General features: G+C 26.1%; 1 pseudogene; it reads left to right on the forward strand.

Moving 5' to 3' along the window:
- Positions 1-3768: 3768 nt before the first annotated feature.
- On the forward strand, positions 3769-4978 carry LOC117922152 (annotated as a pseudogene).
- Positions 4979-10515: the final 5537 nt, after the last annotated feature.

The following is a 10515-nucleotide window of genomic DNA, read 5'->3' on the forward strand; positions in this document are numbered from 1 at the left end:
GATCAAGAGCGTTCTAACAGCAGCCCCTCTTACACGGTGAAAGGTAAGTTCTCTTTTAAAATTTTTGTTTTAGTTTAGTTTAATTTGTTCTATTAGCTTAGGTCCATTTATGATTTTTCATCATTAATTTAATCGATCCTTGGTGTTATAGTTCATGCTTTGATTTGGTTTGATCCCATTCTTTTAGTTTGAGTATTTCTTATATTTTTGGTAAATTGGCTTCTAGGTGATGCAGTTTTTGTTTTGAAATTTGTCTTGATTTATCTTAATTCGTTTTAGTTAGTTTAGAATTTTTCATTATAGGGCACTGTACTTCTGCATCTGTAAATTGGAATCTGATAACTTAGAAACCCTTTTAAATTTTTCTAACTATTCTATGGCATTCTAGACTCCTTGAACTTGATTTTAGAACATTTCTTGGGTCAAATATGGTTTTTCAATTAGGAGATATAAATCAATTTTTCAGAAGGTTCAGTTTTCACTCTGTTTTTTACATTCAGTCTTGTTTTACAAAATTAAATTACTAAAAAATATCTTAAATTTCTTTGAAAATTTTTAATTTAATTTTGACTTCTTAAATTTAATTTTTTTTAAATATTAATAAATAATTTCTGAAATGAAAGATATAATTTTTTATTCTTGCACCCACAGCATGAGTGCTCTTCTACAGCTGAGATATGTTTATTTATTTTTAAATATGTTATGAATGTGTTATCTCCTGTGATTATTTTTAATATAAAATAAACACATTAATATAGTTGTGTAAATTTTTTTATTATTTTAGGACATATAGAAGTTAATTTTAAAAATCCATTGTTGAATACCTTTAAAAGATGCTCTGTTCTAGCCCTATTATCATCATCATGAAATCTGGTACTAAATGAGGGCTGGTTAATTAATTTGGTCACTTAGTTGATAAACTAGACATATAGGAGATGTTCTCTAAAAATTTTCTTGATAAAACTTAACTTCTAGGTATTTGTTTTAGATTTATTTTTTACAGTCTTCTGATCTAATCGTTTGCTGACTTTTTTTGTGGAGTAATCCCTTTGTGAATAAATTTGTTATTGATTGGAATATAATCGACTAATTTGGACCATTGGATGTTTATCTAGACATGTTAAAGATGTTACCTAATTTTTATTTTGGTGAGATAACCTTTCTTGATATTTATTTGGAGTTTATTTTTTGAATCAATATTCTACCCTTTTAATAATATTTCCTTGGCTTTTGGTAATTTAGTCACTTTTGATCATGCTTGTGAACTTTCCTTGACTTGAGACATTCTAAGTGTATATATATAGGTTTAGTTTTTTTATTATTTATTATTCTTTAATTTTATCATTATTATTGGTGAGTTAACCTCATTTTTATAGAATCACTGACGTTGGCTACACAAGTACACTCTCTATCTTCCCATTCTAAAGTGTATATATATAGGTTTAGTTATTTTTTATTTTTCTTTAATCATATCATTATTATTGGTGAATTAACCTCATTTTTATAGAATCATTGACGATTGTTACAAAGGTACGCTCTCTATCTTCCCATTTTAAAGTTCCATGAATATGTATGTCATTAAGAACTATATCCTCGTTTGATATTGACTTTGGGTGTCTTGATGTTCATTTGATTTCCTTTGATAAAATTCAGGTTGAGTAACATAATACTTGAACTAACTTTGGTGTTTTATGATAGCATTTAAGTTATAGATCAAGGTATGCATATTATCCTTTCTTTATGATAGTGGTTTGAATCCTTGTTTGGCATGTTAGAATTAGTAGAGTTTTTTAGATCACCTTAACTTATCTAGGCATTTATAATCAACTGATTAATTGTCATATTTCCCTCAACTAAGCTAGTAGAGACCTTGTTAGGGCTTAGGGGGGTGCTATCTCTTTGGAGGTACTTTCTTGATAGGTAACTTGATCCCCAGACCCAGACTCAGGTTTTTTCGCAGACAGCTTTTCCAAAAAATTCAAGAGTCATTTTAGGGGTTTTGTTCTTAATTGTTTTCCCCTTTAAAAATAAATAAAAGTAAGTAGCGACTCCAACTTTTTATTAAAAAAAAAAAATCAGTTTTTCACTTTAATCAAAAGCGAGTCTATGCCAATCAAGTGGGAACGCATCGTGAAAAATACGGGGTCCATAGGTATTTTTTATTTTCATATTCAATTAAAGGCCATGAGTGTACACCTATTTAATCCCTTGTTTCAACTCGATATAAACCTACCTCGAAAGAAACAATATACCAAGGGGTATTAATCTATTCAAAACATTATATCATTGCTTATCAAGGGCAATATAGACGAAAGACAAGTTAAGATTCTCTCAATTGTTGCTTTGGTATTAGGAATGCTTGCAAGACAATCCACAGCTGGATTTCCAAGTTTTATGCCAAATGCTTTGGTGAATGTATCATAACAAGATTTAGTCCTCTCAAGTGTGGTTTTAAATGTATGAAATGCATAGTAGATCCTTCAAGCTTGCAACCAAATTCTTATTACTATTGCAAGCTTGGTTGTGCGATGAATGCATGCACTAATATAAGCACCAAACAAGATCTTGGTAATTCTCTTTCCTTGTGCTTTGTATTTGTGTGTTTTTCTTCTTATCTCATAAATTTTTGTTTCAATTTGTCAGTTGTGGCCAAGTTGACTAGCTGTGTAGACTCTTGCTCAAAGATGTGCACCACAAAATCTCCTTAGTCGCTTAGAAGACCATGGCAAGCTTGTGTGTTCATTCAATTGAATAAATGTAACCCCAATCAGCTAGACTACAATGTCTTTCTTACTTGAAAAAAAATTGAATAAGTAGTTTATGAAGTTACAAGTCTTGTTTAATAAGTAGTTGGTATTACAAATATGCTTGTTCATTTTATTTTGCTTGATATGTATTCTATATTTTTATCTCCATATCTATGTTAAAGTTTCTTTAAATTAACGAAGCGTTAACATCAACACAACGGCCCTTGTTAAGTGTTTTTGAAAACAGTTTTTAAAAATAGTTTTTAAATGTTTTATAAAATAAAAGTCTGTTTTGAAAATCTAAATTGTTTTTAACTTATTTTTTATATCTTAAAATTTATTTTAAAAATAATTTTTACATCTAATGTTTATTTTTTTTATCATTTTACATGTTTATATAATTATTTTTTAAAATAATCCTTAAAAAGCAAGTGAAAATAGTAGAAAATAACTAAAAAATGTTATATGAAAATATCACATTTTTTGTTCTTAAGAACACAAAATAAAAATAAATTTTGGTTATCAAACGTATTTTCCTAATTTTTTTTTAACATAAAACTATTCTCGAAAATAGTTACCAAATAAGATCTAAATATCTCATAATCAAAGGTTAATATTATAACACTTGTATGTTAATATTGTAAACAAAAGGTTTAACTCAAAATGTTAATTATTTGTGAGCTTTGTAGATGCAATTGTAAAATTTTCAATATCATTTTACGAAGGAATGAGATTTTTAATATTTATTAGGTTTATTTAATTAATAAAGGAAAAATGACTTTTCTTTGCAAACATAAGATATAATTTTTTTTGTTCAACAACTTTTTAATTCATGTCTCATTTCCCACACTTTTTCGATAACAAATACAAAAATGAGGTAGAAAACTTTGGAATATTATTTTGTCATCTCTCGACTTTCAAATTTCAATCGAGCATTCGTATTTACTATCGTCCACCAACCAACAATTTGTCACTCTATAAATTTCTCAAATGTGTCAGTGCCTTAACTCACTGGTCTCGTCCGAATCTCTCTCCCAACTCTTCAAGATGCTCTCCTTCCCTTCCTCAAAATCTTGTCCTATAGCAAAACCAGTGCCTCAACATCTTCGCTCATCTCTCTTAGATTCCTTTTGTGGATCCAAATCTCTCTCTTTCAACCCACAAACTGGATTCAATCTCCGCCCAATATCTCTTCAAATCAAAGCCATGGAGGCCTCCCTAGACTACCACTTTGGAACCCAACTGCAAATCCATATCAAAACACCCACAAGCCTCAAAATCGCCATTATTGGGTTCGGCAACGTCGACCAGTTTCTCGCCAAAGCCTTCGTCAGCCAAGGCCACACCGTCCTCGCCCACTCTCGCTCGGACCACTCCGACACCGCCGCAAAGCTCGGCGTTTCCTTCTTCAGCGACCCGCATGACCTCTGCGAGGAACACCCAGAAGTGGTGATGCTATGCATCTCGATCCTTTCGACAAAATCCGTGCTCGAATCGATCCCATTTGAGAGACTGCGGCGTAGTACGCTGTTTGTGGATGTTTTGTCGGTGAAAGAATTTCCCAGAAGCCTATTTCTCGAAATCTTGCCTGAAGAGTTCGATATCCTCTGCACACACCCAATGTTCGGTCCGGAGAGCGTCAAAAAAGGGTGGGCAGGCCTTCCTTTCATGTACGATAAGGTCAGAATCGGAAACGATGATATTAGAATCTCAAGATGTGGAAGATTCTTGGATGTTTTTGCAAGAGAAGGATGCAGAATGGTGGAGATGAGCTGTGCAGATCACGACAAGTACGCAGCGGAGTCTCAGTTCATTACCCACACAATGGGGAGGATTTTAGAGAGATTTGGGTTGTAATCAAGTTCCATTAACACCAAAGGGTATGAAACATTGCTGAAATTGATGGAGAACACAGCCAAGGACAGCTTCGATTTGTACTATGGGTTGTCCATGTACAATAGTAATGCCATGGAGCAGCTGGAGAAGTTGGAGTTGGCCTTTCAGTCTCTTAAGAGGGAACTTTCTGGGAATTTGCAGAGTCTTTATTCAAGGCAGTTGTTTGAAGACGAAGGAGAGTGAGATGAGAGAAACGTGGCGCAAAAGCTGCTCCCTAATAGTGCTTTTGGAAACCACCTCTGACACGGTGGTGTTTATTTATGGGACAATTGTGTTTTTAACCCATATATGATTCATAATTGAGATAAGATTCTCCAATCACCCATAATTGATGATAAGGATATGAGATAGTAATTGATAAAAATACCTATTTGACTTATTTTTGTCTTTATTCTACTAGTTGTCACTATTCTTTCTTATTTAACAATTTTTAAATTTTTCATTATATTTTAAAACTCTTTTATAAATAATTGAAAATTTAACATTATTTTTATTTTAAATTATAAATAAAAAAATTATATTAATGACTCAAAGACTATTTTGGAAAATACTTTCTAAAAAAAAATTAATTTAAATAAATAAAATTATCTTTTACATTTATTTTTATCTTTTACATTTTAGAAGTAAATAATTTAATTATTAAAATATCATTTAAAAATAAATATATTCACTATTTTAATTTTTTTATACTAAAAAGTATTTTAAAGTTTTTTTTTTTTTACTATTATAAAACAAAAAGTTTAATTTTTTTTTTAATCTTCTTTCTTCCTTATTTTAATAACTTTTTGAATATGACTTTTAGTAATAAGTTATATAAAATGTTACAAATTTGTTTACTAATGATTTTTTTTTAATGATTTGAATTAATTGAAAATTTATTAAAATAAGAAAAAGAAAAAGAAATAAAGAGGATGGATAGAGAGTTTTTATTTTAAGTACTCAATTAAAATGTTTTCATAAGACTTAATTTTATAAATGGATTATATCAATACATAGTAGAGATTGAATTTTTCTTATATAAAAGAGTTGAAAGATATATTTACTTATTTTAGATAAAAACAAGTAACTAAAAATTATACAGATTATATTTGAGTTTGGTTTTAAAATATTTTTCTAGTTTTTATTTTTTATTTTTAAAAATAAATTTTATTTTCTATGTTGTCTCTTTTTTAAAATACGTTTAATTAAAAAATGAAAACTATTTTTAAAAATAAAAATTGAAAACCTTGTTTGGTACTATTTTTTTATATGAAAAAAAAAATATTTATTCATTTATTGCGCCACTGTACAAGGAAATTCCAATACTTTCTCCAATAATTATATTTGGGGAAAAAAAATTTTGACATTAAGTCATCCACCATCTTCTCAACTAAACCATTAGAAATATGGTTAAACACTCCTACGTGGACATGGACACATAACTTAGGAGAGATATGAAATTTGTGTCATTGTACAAGGGTATTACACTAACTGTACAAGGGAAATGTACTAATTGTACAAATGTGTACAAGATTACCCTTTTTAAATTAATTTAATCAATTCTAAACCACTTTTTTTATTTTCCTTGTCACCCAAGGATTGTACATCTATGTCATGCATTTTATTTAACTCTCACATGGAAATTCTAATATTTTCCCCAATAATGATATTTAGGAAAAAAAAATTGATCCTAACTCATCCACCATTTTCTTAACCAGACCATTGAAAATATGACTAATACACCTACATGAACATGTAACTTATGAGAAATATGAAATTCGTGTCATTGTACAAGGGTATTACACTAACTGTATAAGGGAAATGTGCTAAGTGTACAAGGGTGTACAAGACTCCTAATAGGTTTTGTACAATTTTTAAACAACTTGAATTTGATATTAAGATGATTATTGATAGGTTTTTTTTTTCTTTTTTTTTTTTACCAAACTATGTCATTAAGACATTCCCTACAAAAATTAACACATAGGAAATAAAATTAAAATCAATCATGTTTGAATTGTTTATTATAAGTAAACTAAATGAAATATATATTTTTACTATTTTGCCTTTATAAACATAATTTCATTGTTATCAATAGAGATTAAAAATCATATTTAAATAGAATTAAAAATATAAAAAAACAATTTTTATTACATTTTTATTTTTTAAAATCATTAATTTAAATTATGAAATTAGTTTTAAAATTAAAAATATTTGTTGTAATTATAGTTTTGAAGATTTCATGATTTTTACCTTATTACTTTGAAAAAATTGCTTTAATAAGAAAATATTTATTTTAATGATTTTAAATATTTAAATCTTTATTAAAAAATATTTAGGATTAGTGTGGAGAGCAATTAGATAATTTTAGAATGGAGAAATTTTGAATATTTTGAAGACTTTAATTTTGGCCAATTACTCTATTTACACTTTCAAAATTATTGGAAGGTTGGTAAATTAGTATTAAAAATATTGTCTTCTTGATTAATATTATATATGCATGTGAGTGTTTACATTATTTTCAAAATAATAAACACCATCTATCTAATTTGCAAGTTAGAAAAAAAAAAATATATATTTTATGAGGTATTTAAAAAGTATTTATTATATGTTCTATAAATTTGAAAAAATATAATATTTGATGATATCTAATTTACAAGTTAGAACAAACAAATAATACTAATATTTTATGAGGTGTTTAAAAATTATTTAATATATATGAGAAATAATATAAGTTTGAAATAAAGAATCATATTTAAAATTATAATCATATTTATCAAATTTTTTACTAAGATTATCTTTAATTCTTTTAATATATTTATACTCATTTATTTAAAAAATGAAAAACTATTTTTTTTTTTTTTTGTAAACATGTTCTATTACCGTTCAAGTAAAAAAATTAGATAAGTTTGAAAGTCAATAAAAAAAATTAAATACCACTTTCAATAATTTTTAGATAAAATTTTATATAATATATTTTATTTGAAATTTAATTTCTAAAGTTTAACTAAAAAATTGTATTGACAAATTTCTTGTTGTGAGTCAAAATGCTTTGTATTCATCTATCTAGATAAGAAAAATTATTAATATAACATTAGAACTTCATATCTTAGTTATTTTTTTTCAATAAATTTATCTTTTTAAAAATTTTAAAATAAAAACATTAAAAATTAAAAAGCTAAAAGGATATATATATATATATATATATATATATATATATATATAATAAAGTGAAGTGATAGTCAATTTTTAAATTTTTTAAAATATAGTTAAAGTAGAAAATATAAAAAATAATTAAAAATAAGAGAAAAATATAAATGAAAGGGTAATATAAATTTAAAATAAAAAATGAAAATTAAACTAAAAGATAAATACAAAAAGATAAAAAAATATTGGATGAAAAATCCAAAATTTTTATCTTGCTTATAATAAGAGCAAAAATATTCAATATCTTTAAAAATGAAAAACAAAAAAAATTATTGCTTTTTATTTGACATAAAATAGAAATATAGATTGGAAGAAAAATAAAAAAAAATAGAAATGAGTAATACTTAATAGGGAATAGAAAAGAGAAAAAAAACACAAAAAAATTGAAATTCATCCTCACTTGTGCCTATGTAAGGGTTAAGGTATTTTAGGATTAATGAAAGACAATATCCTTCATCTTAATTTCATACTTTGTTTGCGTTTTGATCTTAAATATGCATGATATATGACCAAATGTTAATTTTTGGGCCCAACTGGGCCCAAAACACAATTCTCCCTTTATTTATAATCAAAGTTGTTCATGTATGATGTACCATAATAATAAAACTCTTTTTTGTTGGTTTGTTTGTCCGTCATGCAATGGAGTTAATTGAAAACCAAATTTCATTTTTATGATTAATTATTTGTTAAGTTATACATATGCTAGGTTTAGTTACTAAAGGATTTTGGAGAAAATGGGTCGTTTTAGTTCCTAAAAGATTTTGGAGAAAACGTCTCAAAATAAAAAATAGGAAATGAATATCGCAAGTTCTCATCTCCAATCATATATGATATCCTTGGATTTAATATTCGATAGAGATGAAATTCAATAGATATAAAATCTTAAGATAGTATATGAAGTTCGATATGCTATATTTGTAATTAGTTTGTAAAACAAATAAAGAAATGAAAATTTTTAAATCATTAGTTAATATATATATATAATATATATATATATATATATATATAATATATATATATATATATATATATATAGTTAGTAAGTAAGTTAGTTAGTTAGTTTTTTTATCTGTAAATTTAATTTTTAATAATTTTTTTATTTTATAAAATAAGTAATAAAAGGAATACAAAAAATTGATAAAACAAATAAATTTATGATATATGAAATATGCGTATTTTATATCTTAGCTTAGAATTAACACATCTCATCCAGAAGGGATATAAAGAAAAGGATGGATGACATATCTCTCTAATTATATCATCCTTTATTTTGTTGAACATAGAGATAAGTGATAAGATAATTTCTTTTATTTCTTTGCCAATTAAACATGGGATATAATATATCATTTCATTTTTTATCCTATATTATGCTATATTGACCAACCAAATATAACTTAAGAAGTTTGTTACGGAAATTTGTTAGCATATAAAAACTTGTGGATGCTCATCTAGTTTCCATATAGATGATTAGGTCAAATGTGAAAAAGTATAGGGTGCTAGAGACTCGATTCAAAGCTATTTGGTGCACCTAAAGAATAAAAGTTGCACACCTAGAGAGTATTTGGTGAATCAACTTAATAACTTAAATTGACTTAATAACTTAATTTAAGTTATTAAATAGATTAAGTACTAGTAAAATAACTTAATATTACAACTTAAAGTTAAAATGATTAAGTATCAAGTCCAAATAATTATCTTACTCTTAATCTTAATTTGTTTTGTCTTATTTGCTCACATCTAATGAGAATATATTTAACAACCATAACTCCAAATACATTATTCATTTTTTATAGTAATATATTTAGGTTACCTTATATATGTACAATACTTTAAGTATGAATGTTTAATAAACAAATTTATTGCTTAAGATTAATGAAAATTAATATTAATTAAAATGAATGATGATAAATATTAATTACAACTAATGAGGGTAAATATGTTAATTTGATAACTTTAAATAGATTTTAAGTTCATTTTATCAAACAAGTACTTAAACTAAAAAATAAATAAAAAAATTAAGTTAACAACTTAAGAATAATTTAACTTAAAGTCAATTTAAGTCATTAAGTAATAAGTATTAAGTTTTACTAAACACATATCTATAAAGTAGCTTAAGTTGCTCACCCATGGAATAACTTAAGTTGTGCACCACTAGATTAGCTTACCCTATCACACTTGATGTAACTCATTTTAAAAAAAGGTTGTTGTGCCACTAATTTGCACCTTACTTGGCACACCATAAAATTTAAAAAAAAAAAAAAAAATCTATCTCACCATAAATTTAAAAGACCGAGTGCACCTCAAAGAGAGAGTTGACACACCAACAACAAAATTTCTTCATTTTTTTTCTTTTTTTTTCATTTTCCCTTATTTTCACTTATTTTTTTGCATCAAAACCTCTTGAAATTCACTATTAAAATTCCATTGAAATATAAACTTTAGAAACTTATTTTTAGTTGAAAATATAGATTTATATATCAAAGACAAAATTATACAACTCAAAGTTATGAACCTACAACTCAGGTTCTTAAATACAATAGTTGCTAAGATAGAGCCCTTAAAAAAACGATATGATATAATAAACTTTTAGATTTTATTATTTATAAATAAATTTTTAGTTCACTTTTATCTATTCTTATTCCATGCATTATACCTTGTAAGCATTCTAATTGACATCTCTTGCATTGTA

The sequence above is a fragment of the Vitis riparia genome, chromosome 9 (genome assembly GCF_004353265.1).
Source record: "Vitis riparia cultivar Riparia Gloire de Montpellier isolate 1030 chromosome 9, EGFV_Vit.rip_1.0, whole genome shotgun sequence".
Classification (NCBI taxonomy): Eukaryota; Viridiplantae; Streptophyta; class Magnoliopsida; order Vitales; family Vitaceae; genus Vitis; species Vitis riparia.